Source organism: Ovis canadensis, chromosome 1 (assembly GCF_042477335.2).
Source record: "Ovis canadensis isolate MfBH-ARS-UI-01 breed Bighorn chromosome 1, ARS-UI_OviCan_v2, whole genome shotgun sequence".
Lineage (NCBI taxonomy): Eukaryota > Metazoa > Chordata > Mammalia > Artiodactyla > Bovidae > Ovis > Ovis canadensis.
Genome location: NC_091245.1, coordinates 110,702,675 through 110,729,648, shown reverse-complemented (window position 1 = coordinate 110,729,648; position 26,974 = coordinate 110,702,675). Strand labels below are relative to the sequence as shown.

The 26,974-nt window shown below is 39.1% G+C and overlaps 1 protein-coding gene across 29 annotated transcripts in view; it reads left to right on the top strand.

Annotated features, from left to right (window-relative positions):
* LOC138416307 (interferon-activable protein 203-like) overlaps nt 1–26,974 on the top strand; it is a 72,965-nt gene that overhangs the window by 4,184 nt on the left and 41,807 nt on the right. For 10 of the 29 annotated variants that reach the window (XM_069545150.1, XM_069545327.1, XM_069545316.1 and 7 more), the window contains one exon: nt 16,952–16,995. The gene's annotated coding sequence lies outside the window, so the exon portion shown is untranslated. Of the gene's footprint in view, nt 1–4,042; nt 4,119–12,599; nt 12,925–16,279; nt 16,996–26,974 lie in introns of those variants that run through there. The other 19 variants (XM_069545171.1, XM_069545346.1, XM_069545191.1 and 16 more) reach the window with 6 other exon arrangements.

Below are 26,974 nucleotides of genomic sequence, written 5' to 3'. Positions count from 1 at the left end.
TTTTTTAGATAAGGTAGATTCAATATCTACCCCTATAGAGTTTATATCTCAGTGAAGAAGGCAGATATTAGGCCTCATAAAGCAATATGATGAGAGTGACAATACTGACATTAATAATAATGCACAGTGTTTGCCAAGTGTTTTTTGTCTTTCAGTTACTTTACTTTGTGCTTTAAATGTGTGAATTCAATTTTCACAGCACCAACATGGATTGGGCCCTACTGGTCCTTAGTAGGGTAAGAGATATTTCCACGCTCACACAGGTAGTGGAGTAGGGATTTTAATTTTGTACAGAACCAGAGCCAAGGCACTTCTTTGCACAATGTTAATATATAGGAGACCCTAAGTTTCATGGGGATTGGCAGTAGGATTACTTAACCCAGATTTAGGCTGGGACGACTTGAAATAATTTTGGAAGAAGTGAAATATAAAGAAAGACCTGGAGGTGAATAGAAATGCACTACATGAAGGATAAGGAGGAAATGGAGGGCAGGTATGATAAGGGTAGCCTGAGCTTAGTCTATTGGGGCAGAGAGATATGGGGGAATGCTTGACCACAGAGCATTCTGGATAAGATGGCCAGGAGAATAGAAAGATGTCCGCACAGCACAAAGGGCCTGTCTTCATGAGATAGGAAAGGGAGGAGGCACTGAGAATATAGGGAAAAGAATATGATTCAAAAGCTGGAAGAGCCTTAGGGTCAGCTCTCAAGTTTTTATTGTTGCCTCAGTCATGTTGTATTTTTACCTACTCTGTTTCAGTTTATTCTGACTCAACATAACAGATCAAACCAGACTAAAGTTATGGAATGAGGGATAAAATTTGGAGGAAGTGAATAATTACCTAATAACTGATTCTAGAAAGGTCTGCTGGGTCTGAACCCTACCCTTCTTGAAATGTTCTCTGCCTTGCCTTCCAGAACCCCATTAACTGTTGCTTCTTTTCCATTCTGCCCTGACCTTTCTTTGTCAGTTCTGTTTGCTGACCCTTCCTCTTCTGCTCAGCTATTTCCTGTCTGAGCTCCCTGTGGCTCCAAGGCCTACTTTTTCCCCACTCAGCATGCCCTGACTATCTCATCCTGTTCTAGAGGATCAGCTGTCATCTGTATTCTGACTCCATTCACGTTATTATCTAGAGTTCTCACTTTTCATCTAAGTTCCAGGGTCAGGTATTAAATTAAGCATCTCCATTTATATCTCACAGGAACCTCAAGTTCAACACTTTGAGCATTAAAACCACATCTCTTCACCTATTCTGATGTACTCCTCCTCCACTGCTCCCGTTCTCTGTAATGGGCCCATCATTCATTCACCTACGATCTTGAGCTAGAAATCAGTGAATGATGTGGCTCTTATGTCTTTTGAATGGGTTTACAGTAGACACGTCAAATTCATGGCTACCCAACATCTTTTAAACAATCCACATGTAGCAATTCACACCTTCCAACTCAGAAGTCAAACTCTCAAGATCTCTTGAAATCCAGTTGGATACATGTGGCATAGGTTTGCCCTATCACCTGCTTCCAAGTGAGGTTTGATGTAGAAGTTGTCAACAGAAGAACCAAGATATACATATGGCTTCCTTCTGGTGGATACAGCTGGTTTTAAATATGTAAGCGTATTAGGTGACAGCAGCAATCACAACGTAAAATTCCCTATATGGACCTGGCACTAGTACTGCAGATTTAGTGAATAAGGTTGAATCAGGTTTTGACATCTTGTATGAAGTAGCAGTGGAACAACAGACTGGTTCCAAATAGGAAAAGGAGTACGTCAAGGCTGTATATTGTCACCCTGCTTATTTAACTTATATGCAGAGTACATCATGAGAAACACTGGGCTGAAGGAAGCACAAGCTGGGTTAAGATTGCCTGGAGAAAGATCAATAACCTCAGATATGCAGATGACACCACCCTTATGGCAGAAAGCCAGTAATAACTAAAGAGCCTCTTGATGAAATTGAAAGAAGAGAGTGAAAGTTGGCTTAAAGCTCAATATTCAGAAAACTAAGATCATGGCATCTGGTCCCATCACTTCATGGTAAATAGATGGGGAAACAGTGGAAACAGTGTCAGACCTTATTTTTTGGGCTCCAAAATCACTGCAGATGGTGATTGCAGCCATGAAATTAAAAGATGCTTCCTCCTTGGAAGGAAAGTTATGACCAACCTAGATAGCATATTCAAAGCAGAGACATTACTTTGTTAACAAAGATCTATCTAGTCAAGGCTATGGTTTTTCCAGTGATCATGTATGGATGTGAGAGTTGGACTATAAAGAAAACTGAGTGCAGAAGAATTGATGCTTTTGAACTGTGGTGTTGGAGAAGACTCTTGAGAATCCCTTGGACTGCAAGGAGATCCAACCAGTCCATCCTAAGGAATATCAGTCTTGTGTGTTCATTGGAAGGCCTGATGTTGAAGCTGAAACTCCTATACTTTGGCCACTTGATGCAAAGAGTTGACTCATTTGAAAAGACCCTGATGCTGGGAAAGATTGAGGGCAGGAGGAGAAGGGGATGACAGGGAATGAAATGGTTGGATCGCATCACCAACTCAATGGACATGAGTTTGAGTAAACTCCAGGAGTTGGTGATGGACAGGGAGGCCTGGCGTGCTGTGGTTCATAGAGTCACAAAGAGTTGGATACGACTGAGCAACTGAACTGAACTGAACTGAACTGAATGCAGTGGCAGAAGTACTGAGCTTGCTATTAAGAACAGTTTTGCTGCCTTGTTTGGAGTGTGTGAATGTGGGTGGGATGAGGAGGTATGTGAACCCTGGCGGAATTTTTTTGTGTGAGTTTAGACTTATTTATTTATTTACTTTACAATATTGTATTGGTTTTGCCATACATTGACTTGAATCCACCATGGGTGTACATGTGTTCCCCATCCTGAACCACCCTCCTACCTCCCTCCCCATCCCATCCCTCTGGGTCATCCCAGTGCACCAGTCCCGAGCACCCTCTATCATGCATCAAACCTGGACTGGTGATTCGTTTCACATATGATAATTTACATGTTTCAATGCCATTCTCCCATATAATCCCATCCTCACCCTCTCCCACAGAGTTCACAAGACTGTTCTATACATCTATGTCTCTTTTGCTGTCTCCCATATAGGGTTATCATTACCATCTTTCTAAATTCCATATATATATACGTGTTATTATACTGTATTGGTGTTTTTCTTTCTGGATTACTTCACTCTGTATAATAGGCTCCAGTTTCATCCACGTCATTAGAACTGATTCAAATGTATTTTTTTTAATGGCTGAGTAATATCCCATTGTGTATGTGTACTATCCCTTTCTTATCCATTCATCTGGTGATAGACATTTAGGTTGCTTCCTGGCTATTATAAACAGTGCTGCTATGAACATTGGGGTACATGTGTCTCTTTCAATTCTGGTTTCGTTGGTGTGTATGCCCAGCAGTGGGATTGCTGGGTCATAAGGCAGTTCTATTTCCAGTTTTCTAAGGACTCTCCACACTGTTCTCCATAGTGGCTGTACTAGTTTGCATTCCCACCAACAGTGTAAGAGGGTTCCCTTTTCTCCACACCCTCTCCAGCATTTATTGCTTGTAGACTTTTGGATCGCAGCCATTCTGACTGGTGTGAAATGGTACATCATTGTGGTTTTGATTTGCATTTCTCTGATAATGAGTGATGTTGAGCATCTTTTCATGTGTTTGTTAGCCATATGTATGTTTTCTTTGGAGAAATGTCTGTTTAGTTCTTTGGCCTATCTTTTGATTGGGTCATTTATTTTTCTGGAATTGAGCTGCAGGAATTGCTTTTATATTTTTGAGATTAATTTTTTGTCCATTGCTTCATTTGCCTTTATTTTCTCACATTCTGAAGGCTGTCTTTTCACCTTGCTTATAGTTTCCTTTGTTGTACAGAAGTTTTTAATTTTAGTTAGGGCCCATTTGTTTATTTTTGCTTTTATTTGCAATATTCTGGGAGGTGGGTCATAGAGGATCCTTTGTGGTTTATGTGTGAGTTTAGACATAAAAATTTTTTAAAATTTTATTTCAGCTGCACCGAGTCTTCATTGCTGCATGCGGGCTTTTTCCTAGTAGTGGCAAGCATGGGCTTCTTTCTCTTCATTGAGGTATGCAGCTTTCTTGTTGCAATAACTTCTCCTATTGAAAAGCACAGTCTCTATAGGGTGCAGGGGCTTCACTTGTTGCTGCACGCAGACTCAGTACTTGTGGCAAAGGAATGAGCTAAGTTCCCCTGCTTCATGTGGAAGGATTGAACCCTTGTCCCCTGTATTGCCAGGTGAATTCTTAACCACTGGACCACCAGGGAAGCCCTGAGTTTAGAATTGAGTTTGCTCCTTCAGCTTTCACGAGATCAGAGAGATTAATATCCTTAAATGAAACCCATTTGATTCACTAAATCATTACATTATACAACAAACTGGAAAAACAAATATAAAAACAAAACAAAAAAAACCCACTAGTTACAATTTCCGGTAAGGATCTTGAACAGTCTGAGGTTGTTGCTTCCTGTCTGGTAGAATGTTTATCTCTGTTGAGCTGTGTGAAAACTGAAGTGGGGAAGGGTGTGGTGAGAAAGGCCTAGAAAGGGTGGATGTGGGTGAATGTGGGTGTTCAGTTCAGTTCAGTTCAGTTCATTTTGGTTACTCAGTTGTGTCCTACTCTTTGTGATCCCATGAACTGCAGCATGCCAGGCCTCCCTATCCATCACCAACTCAAGGAGTTCACCCAAACTCATGTCCATCGAGTCAGTGATGCCATCCAGCCATCTCATCCTCTGTCGTCCCCTTCTCCTCCTGCCCACAATCCCTCCCAGCATCAAAGTCTTTTCCAATGAGTCAACACTTCGCATGAGGTGGCCAAAGTATTGGACTTTCAGCTTTATTTAGCATCAGTCCTTCCAAAGAACACCCAGGACTGATCTCCTTTAGAAAGGACTGGTTGAATCTCCTTGCAGTCCAAGGGACTCTCAGGAATCTTCTCCTATACCACAGTTAAAAAGCATCAATTCTTTGGTGCTCAGCTTTCTTCACAGTCCAACTCTCATGTCCATACATGACTACTGGAAAAACCATAGCCTTAACTAGACGGATCTTTGTTGGCAAAGTAATGTCTCTGCTTTTCAATATGCTATCTAGGTTGGTCATAACTTTCCTCCCAAGGAGTAAGTGTCTTTTAATTTCATGGCTGCAGTCACCATCTGCAGTGATTTTGGAGCCCCATAAAATAAAATCTGACATTGTTTCCACTCTTTCCCATCTATTTGCCATGAAGTGATGGGACCAGATGCCATGATCTTCGTTTTCTGAATGTTGAGCTTTAAGTCAACTTTTTCACTCTCCACTTTCACTTTCATCAAGAGGCTTTTAAGTTCCTCTTCATTTTCTGCTATAAGGGTGGTATCATCTATAAATCTGAGGTTATTGATATTTCTCCCGCAATCTTCATTCCAGCTTGTGTTTCTTCCAGCCCAGCGTTTCTCATGATGTACTCTGCATAGAAGTTAAATAAGCAGGGTGACAATATACAGCGTTGATGTACTCCTTTTCCTATTTGGAATCAGTCTGTTGTTCCATGCCCAGTTCTAACTGTTGCTTCCTGACCTGCATATAGGTTCTCAAGAGGCATGTCAGGTGGTCTGGTATTCCCATCTCTTTCAGAATTTTCCACAGTTTATTGTGATGCACACAGTCAAAGGCTTTGGCATAGTCAATAAAGCAGAAATAGATGTTTCTTTCTGGAATTCTCTTGCTTTTTCAATGATCCATTGGAAGTTGGCAATTTGATCTCTGGTTCCTGTGCTTTTTCTAAAACCAGCTTGAACATCTGGAAGTTCATGGTTCACGTATTGCTGAAGCCTGAGTTGGAGACTTTTGAGCATTACTTTACTAGCATGTGGGATGTGGATGTAGGGTTTGTTTATGTGATATGTCTGTTCTCCCCCCAAAAAGATTTCTTTATATTGGTGTGTTAAATATACAAATTATTTGCAAATATTCCAAAAGGCAAGGCACAGTGATATAAAGAGAATGGGCATTTAATAGAAAACAACTGACTTTAAATTCTGTCTCCACCACAAACTAGCTGGGTTGTTGTTATTGGTCATTCACTCAGTTGCGACCCCATGGACTGCAGCATGCCAGGCTTTCCTGTCCTTCACTATCTCTTGGAACTTGCTCAAATTCATGTCCATTGAGTCAGTGATACCATCCAAACATCTCATCCTCTGTCATCCCCTTCTCCTCCTGCCTACAGTCTTTCCCAGCATCAAAGTCTTTTCTAATGAGATAGCTCTTTGCATCACGTGGCCAAAGTATTGGAGCTTCAGCTTCAGCATCAGTCCTTCCAGTGAATATTCAGTACTGGTTTCCTTTAGGATGGACTGGTTGGATCTCCTTGCAGTCCAAGGGACTCTAAAGAGTCTTCAAAACCACAGTTCAACAGCATCAGTTCTTTGGCATTCATACTTCTTTATGGTCCATCTATCACATCCATACATAACTACTGGAAAAACCATAGCTTTGACTATATAGACCTTTGTTGGCAAAGTAATGTTTCTGCTTTTTTAATATGCTATTTAGGTTTGTCATAGATTTTCTTCCAAGGAGCCAAAACCTTTTAATTTCATGGCTGCAGTCACCATTTGTAGTGATTTTGGAGCCCAAGAAAATAAAATATACTCTGTTACTGTTTCCATTGTTTCCCCATATATTTGCCATGAAGTGATGGGACTGGATGCCATGATCTTTGTTTTCTGAATGTTGAGTTTTAAGCTAGCTTTTTCCACACTCCTCTTTCACTTTCATCAAATGGCTTTTTAGTTCCTCTTTGCTTTCTGTCATAAGTGTGGTGTCATCTGCTTATCTGAAGTTATTGATATATCTCCTGGCAGTCTTGATTCCAGCTTGTGCTTCATCCAGTCTGGCATTTTGTATGATATGCTCTGCATATAAGTTAAATAAACAGGGTGACAATATACAGCCTTGCTGTACTCCTTTCCCAATTTGGAACCAGTCTGTTGTTTCATGTCTATTTCTAACTGTTACTTCTCGTCCCACATACAGGTGTCACAGGAGGCAGGCAAGGTGGTCTTGTATTCCCATCTTTTAAAGAGTTTTCCATAGTTTGTTGTCCTTGAGCAATTGCATTACCCCCTTTCAATTTCAGTTCCCTTATCAATGAGATTTAATGTTTAATGTCTTTACCCTATAGTATGTTGTGAAATTACTTGAGAAAATATTGGGAAGGCCCTAGGACTTAGTGGCTAGAGATAAAGTTTAGCTCTCTGTGCCAGAGGGAATCAGAGACTTCAGGAAATATATGGCTTATTGACTGTATGCAGGTCAGGATGCAACAGTTAGAACTGGACATGGAACAACAGACTGGTTCCAAATAGGAAAAGGAGTATGTCAAGGCTGTATATTGTCACCTTGCTTGTTTAACTTATATGCAGAGTACATCATGAGAAACGCTGGACTGGAAGAATCACAAGCTGGAATCAAGATTGCCAGGAGAAATATCAATAATCTCAGATATACAGATGACACCACTCTTATGGCAGAAAGTGAAGAGGAACTCAAAAGCCTCTTGATGAAAGTGAGAGTGGAGAGTGAAAAAGTTGGCTTAAAGCTCAACATTCAGAAAACGAAGATCATGGCATCTGGTCCCATCAATTCATGGCAAATAGATGGAGAAACAGTGGAAACAGTGTCAGATGTTATTTTTTGAAGGGCTCCCAAATCACTGCAGATGGTGATTGCAGCCATAAAATTAAAAGACACTTACTCCTTGGAAGGAAAGTAATGACCAACCTAGATAGCATATTGAAAAGCAGAGAGATTTCTTTGTCAACAAATGTCCATCTAGTCAAGGCTATGGTTTTTCCAGTAGTCATGTATGGATGTGAGAGTTGGACTTTGAATAAAGCTGAGCGTGGAAGAATTGATGCCTTTGAACTGTGGTGTTGGAGAAGATTCTTGAGAGTCCCTTGGACTACAAGGAGATCCAACCAGTCCATCCTAAAGGAGATCAGTCCTGGGTGTTCTTTGGAAGGACTGATGCTAAAGCTGAAAGTCCAGTACTTTGGCCACCTCATGCGAAGAGCTGACTCATTGGAAAAGACTCTGATGCTGGGAGGGATTATGGGCAGAGGAGAAGGGGACCACAGAGGAGGAGATGGCTGGATGGTGTCACCGACTCGATGGACATGAGTTTGAGTGAACACCGGGAGTTAGTGATGGACAGGGAGGTCTGGCATGCTGCAATTTAAAGATTGTAGAAACTGAACTGAACTGAACTAGGTCGGTCATAACTTTTTTTCCAAGGAGTAAGCGTCTTTTAATATCACAGCTGTAGTCACCATCTGCAGTGATTTTGGAGCCCCCTAAAATATAGTCAGCCATAGTTTCAATTGTTTCCCCATCTATTTGCCATGAAGTGATGGGACCAGATGCCATGATCTTCGTTTTCTGAATGTTGAGCTTTAAGCCAACTTTTCCCTTTCCTCTTTCACTTTCATCAAGAGGCTCTTTAGTTCTTTTTTGCTTTCTGCCATAAGGGTGGTATCATCTGCATATTTGAGGTTATTGATAGTTCTTCTGGCAATCTTGATTCCAGCCTCTGCTTCTTCCGGCACCACATTTCTCATGATGTACTCTGCATAGAATTTAAATAAGCAGGGTGACAATATACAGCCTTGATGTATTCCTTTTCTGATTTGGAAACTGTCTATTGTTCCATGTCCAGTTCTGACTGTTGCTTCCTGGCCTGCATACAGGTTTCTCAAGAGGCAGGTCAGGTGATCTGGTATTCCCATCTCTTTCAGAATTTTCCACAATTTTGTGGTGATCTTCACAGTCAAAGGCTTTGGCATAATCAATAAAGCAGAATAAATGTTTTTTCTGGAAGTCTCTTGCTTTCTTGATGATCCAGCATATGCTAGCAATTTGATTTCTGGTTCCTCTGCCTTTTCTAAAACCAGCTTGAACATCTGGAATTCATGGTTCATGTATTATTGAAACTTGGCTTGGAGAATTTTGAGCATTACTTTACTAGCATGTGAGATGAGTGCAAAGTGCGGTAGTTTGCACATTCTTTGGCATTGCCTTTCTTTGGGACTGGAATGAAAACTGACATTTTTCCAGTCCTTTGGCCAGTGCTGAGTTTTCCAAATTTGCCTGCATATTGAGTGCAGCACTTTCACAGCATCATCTTTCACGATTTGAAATAGTTCAACTGGAATCCCATCGCCTCCACTAGCTTTGTTCATAGTGATGCTTTCTAAGGCCCACTTGAATTCACATTCCAGGATGTCTGGCTCTAGGTGAGTGTGAGTGATCACACCATTATGATTATCTGTGTCATGAAGATCTTCTTTGAATGGTTCTTTTCTGTATTCTTTCCACCTCTTCTTAATATCTTCTCCTTCTGTTAGGTCCATACCATTTCTGTCCTTTATCGAGCCCATCTTTGCCTGAAATATTCCCTTGGTATCTCTAATTTTCTTGGAAAGATCTCTAGTCTTTCCTTTTCTATTGTTTTCCTCCATTTCTTTGCACTGATCTTTGAGGAAAGCTTTCTCATCTCTCCTTGCTTTTCTTAGGAACTCTGCATTCAAATGGGTATACCTTTCCTTTTCTCCTTGGCTTTTTGCTTCTCTTCTTTTCACAGCTATTTTAAGGCCTCCTCAGATAGCCATTGTGCTTTTTTGCATTTCTTTTTCTTAGGGGTGTTCTTGATCCCTGTCTCCTGTACAATGTCATGTAACTCCATCCATATTTCATCAGGCATTCTATCTAATAAATCTAGTCCCTTAAATTTTTTCCCACTTCCACTGTATAATTGTAAGGGATTTGATTTAGGTCATACCTGAATGGTATAGTGGTTTTCCCTACTTTCTTCAATTTAAGTCTGAATTTGACAATAAGTTGTTTGTGGTCTGAGCCACAGTCAGCTCCCAGTCTTGTTTTTGCTGACTGTATAGAGCTTCTCCATCTTTGGCTGCAAGGAATATAATCAATCAAATTTTGGTGTTCACCATCTGGTGATGTTCATGTATAGTCTTCTCTTGTGTTGTTGGAAGAACGTGTTTGCTATGACCAGTCCATTCTTTTAGCAAAACTCTATTAGCCTTTGCCCTGCTTCATTCTGTATTCTAAGGCCAAATTTGCCTATTACTCCATGTATTTCTTGACTTCCTACTTTTGCATTCCAGTCCCCTATACTGAAGAAGACATCTTGTTTGGGTGTTAGTTCTAAAAGGTCTTGTAGGTCTTCATAGAACCGTTCAACTTCAGTTTCTTCAGCATTACTGGTTGGGGCATAGGCTTGGATTACCGTGATATTGAATGGTTTGCCGTGGAAACGAATAGAGATCATTCTGTCGTTTTTGAGATTGCATCCAAGTACTGCATTTCAGACTCTTTTGTTGACCATGATGGCTACTCCATTTCTTCTGAGGAATTCCTGCCCGCAGTAGTAGGTATAATGGTCATCTGAGTTAAATTCACCCATTCCAGTCCATTTTAGTTTGCTGATTCCTAGAATATCAATGTTCACTCTTGCCATCTCTTGTTTGACCACTTCCAATTTGCCTTGATTAATGGACCAAGGTTCCTAGGCAATATTGCTCTTTACAGCATCAGACCTTCTTTCCATCACCAGTCACATCCAGAACTGGGTGTTGTTTTTGCTTTGGTTCTGTCTCTTCATTCTTTCTGGAATTATTTCTCCACTGATCTCCAGTAGCATATTGGGCACATGCCGACCTGGGGAGTTCATCTTTCAGTGTTTGAAAGTGTCTCCTGTGGAGGTACGGGTCAGCAGTGGACTGCCACAGGGAAAGGGGCTTGGATGCAGCAGACTTGGTATGGCATAAGTCCTCTTTGAGGAGGTAGCCATTAACCCCACCATAGACGGCCAGACCTTACACAGGACTGGGAAAAAGACTCTTGAAGGGCACAAAACGAACCTTGTGTGCTCAGGACCAAGGAGAAAGGAGCAGTGACCCCACAAAAGACTGAACCAGACTTGCCTGTGGTTTTCTAGGACTCTCCAGCAGAGGCTTGGGTAGGTGGTTACCTGCTGCAGGGTTGGGGGCTGTGAGTGTAGCAGTACATGCATGGGATCTTTTGAAGGAGGTTGCCATCATCTTCATTACCTCCACTATAGTTTGAAAGTGAAAGTGAAGTCGTTCAGTCATGTCTGACTCTTTGCCATCCCATGGACTGTAGCCCACCAGGCTCCTCTATCAGTGGGATTCTCCAGGGAAGAATACTGGAGTAGGTTGCCATTTCCTTCTCCAGGAGATCTTCCTAATCCAGGGATCGAACTCTGGTCTCCCACATTGTAGACAGATGCTTTACCATCTGAGCCATCAGAGTTTGGCCTCAGTAAATACCAGGGAGGGAACACAGCTCTGTTCAATCGCTCAGTCATGTCTGACTTTTTGCAACCCCATGGATTGCAGCTCACCAGGCCTCCCTGTCCATCACCAATTCCTGGAGTTCACTCAAACTCATGTCCATCGAGTTGCTGATGCCATCCAGCCATTTCATCCTCTGTCATCCCTTTCTCCTCCTGCCTCCAATCCCTCCCAGCATCAGAGTCTTTTCCAATGAATCAACTCTTCCCATGAGGTGGCCAAAGTACTGGAGTTTCAGCTTTAGCATCACTCCTTCCAAAGAAGGAAGGACACACAGGACTGATCTCCTTTAGGATGGACTGGTGGGATCTCCTTGCAGTCCAAGGGACTCTCAAGAGTCTTCTCCAACTCCACAGTTCGAACACGTCAATTATTTGGGATCAGCTTTCTTCAAAGTCCAACTTGCACATCCATACATGACCACTGGAAAAACCATAGCCTTGACTAGACAGACATTTGTTGGCAAAGTAATGTCTCTGCTTTTCAATATGCTATCTAGGTTGGTTATAACTTTATTTCCAAGGAGTAAGTGTCTTTTAATTTCATGGCTGCAATCACCACCTGCAGTGATTTTGGAGCCCAGAAAAATAAAGTCTGACACTGTTTCCCCATCTATTTGCCATGAAGTGATGGGGCCGGATGCCATGATCTTAGTTTTCTGAATGTTGAGATTTAAGCCAACTTTTTCACTCCCCTTTCACTTTCATAACGAGGCTTTTTAGTTCTTCTTCTCTTTCTGCCATAAGGGTGGCGTCATCTGCATATCTGAGATTATTGAGATTTCTCCCTGCAATCTTGATTCCAATTTGTGCTTCTTCCAGTCCAGTGTTTCTCATGATGTACTCTGCATAGAAGTTAAACAAGCAGGGTGACAATATACAGCCTTGACGTACTCCTTTTCCTATTTGGAACCAGTCTGTTGGTCCATCTTCAGTTCTAACTGTTGCCTCCTGACCTGCATATAGGTTTCTCAAGGGGCATGTCAGGTGGTCTGGTATTCCCATCTCTTTCAGAATTTTCCACAGTTTATTGTGATGCACACAGTCAAAGGCTTTGGCATAGTCAATAAAGCAGAAGCAGATGTTTTTCTTGAACTCTCTTGCCTTTTTGATGATCTAGCAGATGTGGGAAATTTGATCTCTGGTTCCTCTGTCTTTTCTAAATCCAGCTTGAACATGAGGAAGTTCACGGTTCATGTATTGCTGAAGCCTGAGTTGGAGAATTTTGAGCATTACTTTACTGGCATGTGCTGCTACTGCTGCTGCTGCTAAGTTGCTTCAGTCGTGTCCAAGACTGTGCAACCCCATAGATGGAAGCCTACCAGTCTCCCCCGTCCCTGGGATTCTCCAAGCAAGAACACTGGAGTGGGTTGCCATTTCTTTCTCCAATGCATAAAAGTGAAAAGTGAAAGTGAAGTCGCTCAGCTGTGTCCAACTCTTCATGACCCCACGGACTGCAGCCTACCAGACTCCCCCATCCATGGGATTTTCCAGGCAAGAGCACTGGAGTGGGTTGCCATTGCCCTCTCCATTACTAGCATGTGAGATGAGTGCAATTGTGCGGTAGTTTGAGCATTCTTTGGCATTACCTTTCTTTGGGATTGGAATGAAAATGGACCATGTTCCAGTCCTGTGGCCACTGCTGAGTTTTCCAAATTTGCAGATATAGTGAGTGTAGCACTTTCACAGCATCATCTTTCAGGATCTGAATTAGCTCAAGTGGAATTCCATCACCTCCACTAGCTTTGTCCGTAGTGTCTTGACTTCACATTCCAGGATGTCTGGCTCTAGATGAATGATCACACCATCGTGATTATCTTAGTCATGGAGATCTTTTTCGTACAGTTCTTCTGTGTATTCTTGCCACCTCTTCTTAATATCTTCTGCTTCTGTTAGGTCCAGACCATTTCTGTCCTTTATTGAGCCCATCTTTGCATGAAATTTTCTCTTGGTATCTCTAATTTCTTGTAGAGATCTCTAGTCTTTCCCATTCTGTTGTTTGCCTCCATTTCTTTGCATTGATCACTGAGGAAGGCTTTCTTATCGCTCCTTGCTATTCTTTGGAACTCTGCATTCAGATGCTTATATCTTTCCTTTTCTCCTTTGCTTTTCACTTCTCTTCTTTTCACAGCTATTTGTAAGGCCTCTCCAGACAGCCATTTTGCTTCTTTGCATTTCTTTTCCATGGGGATGGTCTTGATCTCTGTCTCCTGTACAATGTCATGAACCTCATTCCATAGTTCATCAGGCACTCTGTCTGTCAGATCTAGTCCCTTAAATCTATTTCTCACTTACACTGTATAATCATAAGAGATTTGATTTAGGTCATACCTGAATGGTCTAGTGGTTTTCCCTACTTTCTTCAATTTGGCAATAAGGAGTTCATGATCTGAGCCACAGTCAGCTCCTGGTCTTGTTTTTGCTGACTGTATAGAGCTTCTCCATCTTTGGCTGCAAAGAATATAATCAATCTGATTTTGGTGTTCACCATGTGGTGATGTCCATGTGCAGTCTTCTCTTGTGTTGTTGGAAGAGGGTGTTTGCCATGACCAGTGCGTTCTCTTGGCAAAACTCTATTAGTCTTTGCCCTGCTTCATTCCGCATTTCAAGGCCAAATTTGTCTGTTACTCCAGGTGTTTCTTGACTTCCTACTTTTGCATCCCAGTCCTATGTAATGAAAAGGACTTTTTTTTTTTGGTGTTAGTTCTGAAAGGTCTTGTAGATCTTCAGAGAACCATTCAACTTCACCTACTTCAATATTACTGGTTGGGGCATAGGCTTGGATTACTGTGATATTCAGTGGTTTGCCTTGGAAATGAACAGAGATCATTCTCTCATTTTTGAGATTGCATCCAAGTATTGCGCACCAGACTCTTTTGTTGACCATGATGGCTACTCCATTTCTTCTAAGGGATTCCTTCCTGTAGTAGTAGGTATAATGATCCTCTGAGTTAAATTACCCATTCCAGTCCATCTTAGTTCACTGATTCCTATAATGTCGATGTTCATTCTTGCCATCTCCTGTTTGACCACATTTAATTTGCCTTGCTTCATGGACCTAACATTCCAGGCTCCTATGCAATATTGCTCTTTACAGCATCAGAACTTGCTTCTATCACCAGTCACATCCACAACTGGGTATTGTTTTTGCTTTGGCTCCATTCCTTCATTCTTTTTCATCAACAGACAATAGGATTAAAGATTTACTGAGCATGTCCTAGCCCATCAGAACAAGATCCAGTTTCCCCCTGTCAGTCTCTCCCATCAGGAAGCTTCCATGCGCCTCTTAACCTTCCCCATTAGAGGGCAGATAGACTGAAAACCACAGTCACATAAAACTAACCAATTTAACCACATAGACTACAGACTTATCTAACTCAATGAAACTATGAGCCATACCGTGAAGAATCACCCAAGATGGATGGGTCATGGTGAAGAGTTCTGACAAAATGTGGAGAAGGGAATGGCAAACCACTTAAGTATTCTTGCCTTGAGAACCCTATGATCAGTATGAACAGAATAGTATCAGTGATTTGTGATTCCCAAGAAATAAAGTCTGTCACTGTTTCCATTGTTTCCCCATCTATTTGCTCTGAAGTTATGGGACCAGATGCCATGATCTTAGTTTTCTAAATGTTGAGCTTTAAGCCAACTTTTTACTCTCCTCTTTCACTTTCTTCAAGAGGCTCTTTAGTTCTTCTTCACTTTCTGCCATAAGGGTGGTATCATCTGCCTATCTGAGGTTATTGATATTTCTCCTGGCAATCTTGATTCCAGCTTGTGCTTCTTTCAGCCTAGTGTTTCTCATGATGTACCCTGCATATAAGTTAAATAAGCAGGATAACCTTGACATACTCCTTTCCCGATTTGGAACCAGTCTGTTGTTCTATGTCCAGTTCTAATTGTTGCTTCTTGACCTGCATACAGATTTCTCAGGAGGCAGGTCAGGTGGTCTGGTATTCCCATCTCTTTCAGAATTTCCTACTGTTTGTTGTGATCCACACAGTCAAAGGCTTTGGCACAAGCAATAAAGCAGAAATAGATGTTTTTTGGAACTCTCTTGTTTTTTCAATAATCTGGCAGATGTTGACAATTTGATCTCTGGTTCCTCTGCCTTTTCTAAAACCAGCTTGAACATCTGGTTCACAGAATTCATGGTTCACATACTGTTGAAACCTGGCTTGGAGACTTTTGAGCATTACTTTACTAGCATGTGAGATGAGTGAGATAAGGGTGAATGTTTTAGGTCCTATTTAAACCAATAGATAACTTATAGAAAAATCACTCCCAGGAGTTTTAGACCAAAAAAAAAAAAAAAAAAAAAAGTAGAAAGATGGCTCCTCCAATGTCTTCTCTTGCTGCTGCTATACCGAAAACAGGAAACAAGTGTAAGTAGCTGTTGAGGTCCTTTAATGGACCAGAACCTGGTGGTCCGGAGTTGACCGAAAAGAAAGTAAGGGAGAGAGAAAGAGGCTGATATTCCTTGGTTTACCCAGAAAGCCAATAAAGCCCCTGGCTCAGGGCTTGCTCTCTTCACAGAGGCCTCAGGAGCCCTCTCGATAGGGTGAAGGTGCAGAGCACCTTCTCGAGAGGGTCTTAGAATCTCGGGCAGGAAAGTGAACTCAGGGAGCCTCTGCGCTCCAAAGAAATAGCCTGAGAGAGAGAGAAAGAAAGAAAGACACGGGGACCAAAGCTCTGATGGAGCAAAGGTGTTTTAATTAACATGGTGTGGGCATATATACTGTAGTTACTCTCAGCAAAGATAAAGATTAAAATTCCAGACTTACAAAACATAGGAGATCCATATTAAAAAGAGAGAGACAGAGAGTTTTAAATAATCACTTTTACCATATGATTCACAAAAAGGAAGAGGGGACTTATCACTGTATAGAAAAACTAACGAAGGATATACTTGGATTCTTCAGCCTTGGGGAGAGGCTTGCCTCTCCTCTTAATTCCTGAATATTCAGGAATTAATAAGGAATAGAGGATTCCTGACAGATCCAAAACAGCACACAGGAATGTTTTCTGACAAGTAGCCAGATGACTCCTCTTACTTCTCTTATATTTGAGAGTCATTCAAGTGAATATAGATTTTTAATGACCCGCATGTAAGTCTTCTGGATAAAAAAAGTTCTAATCTTGGAACTCTTCTCTTCTACCAACATTCATAATAAAAAAATTTGAGTGTAACCTTGCCATAATTTTTTTTGTTGTTTTTGAGTAAGATATTTACAGGAAATAAACTGTTTTCTCTGACTGAGGAAATCGAAAGCTAAGAGCATTGGTGGGAGGAGTCTCAATACTGTTTCATAACGTCCTCCTCTCTGGGAAAGCACCATATGAGGTAGCCAGCACTCAATCAAGGGTTTTGACTAGTCAGTGCCCTTTTTCCCTGTTATCTTTCAAAATACTTCCTTTCCCTCTGCCCTTCAGGAGATTATACAATTCTGTAGTTCAGTCTCTAAGAGCTTTACTGATTTATCATCCTACTTAAACAGTGATTCTTATATTTTTAAAGATAACCTCAAGATCTGGACTGCTGTGGAAGACATCTCCACTGAGGTAAGATGAGTAGGAATTCTTGTTGAGAGCTCTGGGTATCTGGTTGGTAACCTCAAGAGGACAAGGGGAGCTTTTGATGAAGAATTTGGGGGGAATGGATTGGAATCAACTATATTCAGAAAAGTGAAAACAGCACTAACTTGATTCTAAACATTTACTGCCTAGACAAATAATAGACATTTCATTCTACCACAACTGAAGCCTGAACAAAGGGAGGTGCATTTTGACAATAGAAGATATTAAAATGTATTCCCCAGGCAACTATGGGCGTGAGTCATATTTAGAGACAGTATTTGCTTTCCTTCCCTAAAAGATGCACAGGAAACTTAGTGGCTGTGGTGGGGGCCTGGGTAAAAGTCCAGATAAGGGCATGATAAAATATCATAAAATAATATTGAGTAAAATATAGAACCAGATATAAAACTATATTGTGTGATATTATCCTAATTTTTGAAAACACACACACACACAGAGCAGAGCAGATAAGTTTCGATTCCACAAATGCAGTTATACAAAGCATGGCTTCTTTACCTCCCTTAAGACAGTTAATTTTTCTTTCAGACTTCATTCTATATGTGCTGCCAGAGTTGTTATTTCACTCTCTTTTAGAATTACTTTCTGCTTTCCTGAAAATTAATAACTTCTTTTTCTGGTGGCACAGCATAGGAGAGATGCAGGGAGAGGCAATTACAAGCAGATTTCTATTGCCTACTTTTAGAATTGTTTAAGACTTTCTGCATGACCTGGTGCAATAATATTTTATATGTGCTTAACTAGAATATAAGATTTTTAATGTTCATTTCAGAATCTTCTGTATGTTAGATAAACAATCTTAATCATACTGTTATATTTATTTTGAGTAGGTAAATAGACAATGAAAACTGTTGTATCTCCCTAGGAGTTGTATCTTTTATCATTGTGTTGTGCTCTGATGACATTTTTTACTTCAGATCTGTTTAAAGCTAGACTACATAGACAAACTACTTTTCTTTTAGGTACGCTGTACATATTTTAGGTACTCTTTTCATATTTAGGTACTCTTTATCATATTTTATAATAAAATATTTTTCTTTTATTTTTCCACCATCAAATGATCTTCTGTTAAAAATACATTGGCAAATTTCCTAAATCCAAGTTGACCAAATTTTCACTTAAGTTTAACCTCTTAGATTCTTTGTGTCTATGCTAACAGATAACATATATTATCTTGTTTCTTCTATTCATTTCAATTTATGATGCTTCTATATTTTCCTTTCTTGAATTTTTTTTGAGGGGGAGGAGTTAGTATTTCTGGTTTGGGTTTTTACTCATAGCCCTATCTTACTTAACGTTTAAGACAAGTAGGTTAGTGTACTGTCATGTTCTTTGTCTTTCCTCCCTCCCTCCACCATGTTGATATAGTTCCTGTTTCTTTTATCTTCAAACTGAGCTTTATTAATTTTAAGACATAGATAGACATGCCTGATCAGGTTAAGTTTTCACTTTTACTTACCTTTCAACTTACAGTTTTTCTTGACTTCCTTATATGTGGTGTGTATGCTCAGTTGCTCAGTCGTGACTTTTTGTGATCCCATGGACTATCACCAACCAGGCTCCTCTGTCCATGCAATTTTCCAGGCAAGAATACTGGATTGCGTAGTCATTCCCTTCTCAGGGGCTCTTTCTGACCCAGGAATCAAACCTGTGTCTCTTGTATCTCCTGCTCTGTCAGGCAGATTCTTTACCACTGAGCTACCTGGGAAGCTCCAACTTCCTTATATATTACCCTTTTATTGACTAGTTACTTCCAGTAGATGTCTCCATGTGATCTTTGCCTGTCAAAACTACTAAGGCCTTGAATACAGGAAAATAGGTTTTGAAGTCCTCATATTTAAATATCATTTTGACTAGATTAAAAATCCTACTCTAAAAACTATTTTTCCCTCAAGGTAGATTGGCAGTACCTTGTCTAATACCGCTGAGACTAGATATGTTGTGAAATTCCGATCTGGAAAGCTCAGAAAATGGTATTTGATTACTGAATCTAATTTATTATTTGGGGAGAAGGGGCTAAAGTTTGCATTTTATTATTTTTCTTCCAGTTTTTTTGAGCCATAATTGACATACATCACCATATAAATTTAAGATATACTACATAGTGATCCGATTTATACACTGCTGCTGCTGCTGCTAAGTCACATCATGAAGTAATAAGCACAATAACTTTAGTGAACATCCATCATCTCATATAGGTGCAAAATTAAAGATGTACAAAAAAAATTTTCTTCTTGTAATTAGAACTCAGTTTACTCTCCCAATAATTTTCATATATAACATGCAGCAGTCATAATTATATTTATCATGTTGTATATTACATCTCTAGTACTTATTTATCCTATAGCTTTGAAGTTCGTACATTTCGCCTACCTTCATCTAATTTCCCTTCCCCCACCACACCCTGATTACTGGTTATCATCTTTTGCTATGAGTTTGTTTTTGCAGTATAATTGACCTAAGAAATTGTATTGGTTGCTATAACATGATATAGTGATTCAATATTTCTTTTTTTATTTTAAATGTATGTAGTTGGAGAATAATTACTTTACAGTATTGTGATGGTTTTTGCCATACAGCAGCATGAATTGGCCGCAAGTATACACATGACCCCTCATCCTGAACCCACTCCCACTTACCTCCTCACCCTGTCCCTCTGGGTTTTCCCAGACCATTGGGTGCCCTGCTTCATACATCGAACTTGCCCTGGCCATTTATTTTACATATGATAATGTACATATTTCAGTCCTATTCTCTCAAATCATCCCAACCTCACCTTCTCCCACTGAGTCCAAAAGTTTGCTCTTTACATTTGTGTCTCCTTTGCTGCCCTGCATGTAAGATCATCGGTACCATCTTTCTAAATGATATTTCTATACATTTCAAACCAATCACCATAAGTCTAGCTATGATTGTCACCATACATACTTGTCACTATATTACATTCTTATTGATTATATTCCATACACTGTACATTTACATTACATTATGTACATTATTACATTATGTACATTCCCTACACATGACTCATTTATTTTGCAGCTGGAAGTTTGCACATGTTAATCTCCCTCACCTATTTCTTTGCTTCTACTATACTCTGCCTCTGGAGAATACCTATTTGTTCTCTGTACCTATAATTGTTTGTTTTTGATATGTTTATTCATCTGAATTTTTTAGATTGTACATCACATGAAATCATAAAATACTTGTCTTTGTCTGTCTGGCTTATTTCACTCAGAATAATATCCTCTAGGTCCATCCATATTGTTGCACACAGCAAGACTGCATTTTTTTTTAATGACTAATAACCCATCATTTTTATTGGCCATGTATTCTTTATCTCTTCTTCCACTGATGAGCATTTAGGCTGTTTCTGTATTTTGGTTATTGCAAATAGTCCTGCCATGAACATTGGGGTGTGTATATGATTTCTAATAGTATTTTTATTTTGTTTGGATAGGTACTCAGGAGTGGTATTTCTGAATCATATGGTAGTTTTATATTCTTTATTTTTTGCAAATCTCCATGTTGTTTTCCATAGTGGATACACCAATTTACATTCCCACCAACAGTGCACAAGGGTTCTCTTTTCTCTGCATTCTCATGAAGACTTGTTATTTGTCACTGTTTGACATAATAACTATTCTGACAGGTGTGAGATGATATCTCATGGTAATTTTGACTGCATTTCCCTGACGATTAGTAATGTTAGGCAACTTTTCATGAGCCTGTTGGCCATCTATATGTTTCCTTGGAAAAATATTCCTTCAGTCCCTCTACTGATTTTTTTTAACTGTATTGCTTGCTTGTTTGATGTTGAGTTGTATGAATTCTTTGTATATTTTGGATATCAACCCATTATCAGATATATTGTTTACAAATAAAGTCTCCCATTCAGTATGTGGGCTTGTGGTTTTGTTGATAGTTCCCTTTGCTGTGCAAATGATTTTTAGTTTGATGAAATCTTATCTTTTAATTTTAATTTTTGTTTCCTTTACCCAGAAGATATATCCAAAAAACCATAATGAAGACTGCTGTCAAGGAGTATAGTGCTAGTTTTCTTTAGAAGTTTTATGGTTTTAAGTCTTCAATTTAAGTCTTTAATTCATTTTGAATTTATTTTTGTACATGGTGTCAGAAAGTAGATCAGTTTGACTTTTTTCACATAGCTGTCCACTTTTCTCAACACCACTTGTTCAGGTTGTCTTTTATGCATTGTAATTCTTGCCACCTTTATCAGATTAATTACCCTTAAAGTGCGGATTCATTTCTGGAATCTATTTTATTCCATTGATCTAGGTATATGTTTTGGAGAAGGAAATGGCAACCCACACCAGTGTTCTTGCCTGGAGAATCCCAGGGACGGGGAAGCCTGGTGGGCTGCTGTCTATGGGGTGGCACAGAGTCGGACACGACTGAAGCGACTTAGCAGCAGCAGCAGCAGCACATATATGTTTTTGTTCCATCTTTCTTCTGTTTTGATTAGTGTAGCTTTGTAGTATACTTTGATATCAGGGAATGTTGCACCTCCAGGCTTGTCCTTCTTTCTTTAAATTGTTTTGGTTATTTGAGGTGTCTTGGTGCTTCCATACAAGTTTTCGAATTTTTTGTTCTAGTTCTGTGAAAAATGCTACTGGTAATTTGATCAGGATTGCATTGGGTCTGTATGGTGCCTTGGGTGGAAAAGTGACTTTAATAATATTAATTCTTTAAATCCATATTTTTCCATCTGTTAGTGTTGTCTTCAATTTCTTTCATCAGTGTTTTGTAGTTTTCCAAAAAGAGGTCTTCTATTTCCTTAGTCAAATTTATTCTTAGGTATTTTGTTCTTTTTGATGTGATTGTAAATGGGGTTGTTTTCTTAATTTCTGTTTCTGATAGTTCACTGCTAGTGTATAGAAATGCAACAGACTTCTGTACTAACTGTGAGGTTTTTTAAAAAAACTAATTTATTTTTTAGTTGGAGGAAAATTGCTTTACAATTTTTGTGTTGATTTCTGCTGTACAACAAGGTGAATCGGTCATAATTGTATGTGTATCTCTCCCTTCTTGAGCCTCTTTCCTTCCCCAACCCTACCCCTCCAGGTAATCACAGAGTACCAGGCTGGGCTCCCTGTATTATGTAGCAGCTTCTCACCTGCTATCTGTTTTACATACGATAGTTGTAGTATGTTGATGCTACTTTCTCCATTTGTCCCGCTATCTCCTTACCCCTTATATCCACAAGTCCATTCTTTACATCTGTGTTTTCATTCCTTCCGTGCAAATAATTTCATCAGTATCATCTTTCTAGATTCCATATATATGCATTAACATATGATATTTGTTTTTCTCTTTCTAACTTACTTCACTCTGTATGATAGGCTCTAGGTTCATCCACCTCATTAGAACTGACTCAAATGCAAAGTTAGAGCTTGAGCAAATTCCGGGAGATAGTGAAAGACAGGGAAGCCTGGCATGCTGCTCTTCATGTGGTTGCCAAGAGTCAGACATGACTTAGTGACTAAACAACAACAAATGGTGTTAAAAAGTGTTCTAGTTTGAACATTTTTTTTTTTTTGTTCTATTCTGTGAAAAATACCTTTGGTAGTTTGATAGGGATTGCATTGAATCTGTAGATTGCTTTAGGTAGTATAGTCATTTTTACAATATCGATTCTTCCAGTTTAGGAATATTCTTCTGTTTGTGACATCTTTTATTTCTTTCATCAGTGTGTTATAGTTTTCTGCATACAGGTCTTTTATCTCTTTAGGTGGTTCATTCCTATTGTATTTTATCCTTTTTGTTGCAAAAGTGAATGGAATTGTTCCCTTACTTTCTCTTTCTGATTTTTTTTGGGGGGTTAGTATATAGGAATGCAAGGGATATCTGTGTATTAATTTTATATCCTAAAAATTTACTATATTCATTGATTAGCTGCAGTAGCTTTCTGGTAGCATCTTTAGAGTTTTCTATGTATAGCATCAGGCTTCCCATGTGGCGCTAGTGGTAAAGAATCTGATTGCCAGTGTAGGAGATGAAAGAGACACAGATTCAATCTCTGGGTTGGGAAGATCCCTGGAGAAGGGCATGACAACCCACTCCAGTATTCTTGCCTGGAAAATCCCATGGGCAGAGAAGCCACGTGGGCTACAGTTCATAGGGTCACTTAAGAGTTGGACTCAACTAAAATGACTTAGTATGCATGCTTGCATGTATAGTATCAAGTCTTCTGCAACAATGAGAGTTTTACTCCTTTTCCAATCTGGATCCTTTTTATTTATTTTTCTTCTCTCATTACCATGGCTAAGACTTCCAAAATTATGTTGAATAATGGTTGTGAGAGTAGGCACCCTTGTCTTGTCCTGATCTTAGAGGAAATAATTTTAGTTTTTCACCATTGAGAATAATATTTGCTGTGGGTTTGTCATATACGGCCTTTATTACGTTGGGATACGTTCCTTCTGTGCCAACTTTCTGGAGAGCTTTTATCATAAATGGATATTAAATTTTGTTGAAAAACTTTCTCTGCTTCTATTGAGATGATCATATAGTTTTTAACTTTCAATTTGTTAATATGATGTATCACATTGATTTGCATATATTGAAGAATCCTTGCATCCCTGGGATAAACCCCACTTAATCATGTTATATGATCCTTTTAATGTCTTGTTGGATTCTGTTTGCTAGAATTTTGTTGGAGTTATTCACATCTCTGTTCATCACTGATATTGGCCTATAATTTTCTTTTTTGGTGGGGTTTTTGCCTTGTTTTGGTATCATTTTTGCCTTATTTTGGTGTCAGACTAATGGTAGCCTTGTAGAATGAGTGGGATGTTTCCTTCCTTGGCAATTTTCTGGAAGAGTTTGAGCAGGTTGCATATTAGCTCTTTTCTAAGTGCTTGGTAGAATTCACCTGTGAAACCATCTGTCCCTGGGCTTTTGTTTATTGAAAGATTTTTGATCATGGTTTCAATTTCAGTGCTCATGTTTGGTCTGTTAATATTTTTTGTTTCTTCCTGGTTCAATCTGGAAGGTTTTACTTTTCAAAGAATTTGTCCATTTCTTTCAGGTTGTCCATTTTATTGGTGTATAGTTGCTCATAACAGTTTCTTATGATCCTTTGCATGTCTGCATTGTCTGTTGCAACTTCCACTTTTTCATTTTTAATTTTATTGATTTGAACCTTCTCCCTTATTGTCTTGATGAGTCAGGCTAATGGTTTGTCATTTTTTAGAAAAATCTTCTCAAAGGACCAGCTTTTAGTTATTGTTTTCTTTTTTCAATCTTTGCTATTGTCTCCCTCATTTGTTTTTCATTTATTTCTGCTCTGAGCTTTATGATTTATTTTCTTCTACTAACTGGGTTTTTTTTATTCTTCTTTTCCTAGTTGATTTAGGTGTATGGTTAGGTTATTTAATGTTTTTCTTGTTTTTTGAGGTAGGCTTGTATTGCTGTAAGCTTCCCTCTTAGCACTGCTTTTGTTGCATCCCATAGTTTTGAGTTAGCAAGTTTTCATCATTATTTGTTTCTAGGTATTTTTTTATTTCCTCTTTGATTTCCCAGTGATCACTTGGTTATTCAGAAGCATATCGTTTAGCCTTTATGTGTTTGTGTTTTTTACAGTCCCCCCACCCCTTGTAGTTGATATCTAATCTTATGGCATTGCGGTCAGAAAAAATGCTTAATGCAGTTTTATTTTTTTAAAAATGATCAAGGCTTAATTTGTGACCCAAGGTGTTATCTATCCTGGACAATGTTCTGTGTGTGCTTGAGAAAAAAATTGAAAACTGTTTTTGGATGAAATGTCTTATAGCTATCAATTAGGGTCCAGTGTATCATTTAAAGCTTGTATCTCTTTATAAATTTTCTGCCTGGATGATCTGTCTGTTGGTGAGTGGAATGTTAAAAGTCCCCCACTATTACTGTGTTACTGTCAATTTCCCATTTTATAATTATTAGCATTTTCCTTATGTACTGAGGTGCTCCTATGTTGTGTGTGTATATATTTGTAATTATTATATTTTCTTCTTGGGTTGATCCCTTGTTCATAATGTAGTGTCCTTCCTGTCTCTTGTAATGATCTTTAGGTTAAAGTCTATTTTATCTGATATGAGTATCGCCACCCCCACTTTTTCCATTTTCATGAAATCCTGTTTTCCATCCCTCACTTTCAGTCTGTATGTGTCCCTAGGTCTGAAGTGGGTTTCTTGTATATATAGGAACCTTGTTTTTGTATCAATTCAGCCAGTTTGGTTGAAGTAATTGGTTCATTTACATTTATACTGATTATTGATATGTATGATCCTATTACCACCATTTAGTTTTTTTTTTTTTTTTTTTGCTTTGTTTTTGTAGCTCTTTTCTTTCTCTTGTGTTTCTTGTCTAGAGAAGTTCCTTTAGCATCTATTATAAAGCTGGTTTGGTGGTTCTGAGTTGTCTTAACTTTGCTCATCTGTAAAACTTTTGATTTCTCCATCAAATCTGAATGATAGCTTTGCTGGGTAGAGTAATCTTGATCATAGACATTTTTCCTTTCATCATTTTAAGAATATCCTGCCACTCCCTTCTGGCCTGTAGAGTTTCTGTTGAAAGATCAGCTTCTAGCCTTATGGGAATCCCCATATGTTGAGGTCCTTTAATGGACCAGAACCTGGTGGTCTGGAGTTAATGATAAGAAAGTAAAAGACAGAAAGAGGCTGCTATTCCTTGGTTTACACAGAAAGGCAATAAAGCCTCTAGTACGGGGCTTGCTCTGTTCACAGAGGCCTCAGGTGCCCTATTGATGGGGTGAAGGCACAGAGCACCTTCTTGAGAGGGTCTTAGAAGTCCAGTCAGGAAAGTGAACTCAGAGGGCCTCTGTGCTCCAAAGAAATAGCCTGAGAGAGAGAGAGAGAGAAAGAAAGAGAAAGAAAGACACAGGGGGCAGAGCTCTGATGGAGCAAAGGTGTTTTAATCAACATGGTGTGGGCATATATACTGTCTTACAAGGTAGTTATTCTCAGCAAAGATAAAGATTAAAATTCCAGACTTACAAAACATAGGTGATCCATATTAAAGAGAGAGAGAGTTGTAAACAATCACTTTTACTGTATGGTTCACAAGAAGGAAGAAGGTACTTATCATCATATAGAAACATTAATGAAGGAAATGCCTGGATTCCTCAGTTCTGAGAGAGGCTTGCCTCTCCTCTTAATTCCTGAGTATTCAGGAATTAATAAGGCACAGAGAATTCCTGACAGATCCAAAACAGCACACAGGAAGCCTCTTGTTAAATGCTTCCTGACACCCATATATGTTATTTGTTGCTTTTCTATAGCTACTTTTCATATTCTTTCTTTGTGTTTAATTCTTGTTAGTTTGACTAATATGTATCTTGATGTATTTCTCTTTGTGTTTATTGTGTATGGGATTCTGAGCTTCCTGAACTTGGGTAGCTATTTACTTTCCCACGTTTGGGAACTTTTCAACTAAAAACTCAAATTTTTTTTTCATACTTTTTTTCTTTTTCTCTTCTTCTAGGACCTCTATAATTCAAATGTTGGTGTGGTTAATGTTGTCCCAGAGGTTTATGAGGCTGTCCTCATTTCTTTTTTCTTTATTCTGCTCTATTTCAGTTATCACCACCATTCTATCTTCCAGTTCACTTATCTGTTCTATCTCAGTTATTTTTTTGGTTCCCTTGAGTGCATTTTTAATCTCAGTTATTGTGTTTCTCATTGCTGATTGTCTATTCTTTATTTCTTTGAGATCCTTGTTAAGCATTTTTTGGTATCTTCTCAATCTGTGCCTCTTCTATTTATGTGTGCCTCCATTTTATTTGGAAGATTTTGGATTATTTTTACTACCATTACTCTGAATTCTTTTTTAGGTAGATTGCCTGTTTCTTTATTTGTTTGGTCTTATGGGTTTTTACAATATTCCTTCATCTGCTGCCTCTTTCTCTTTTCAATTTGTTTGATTGATT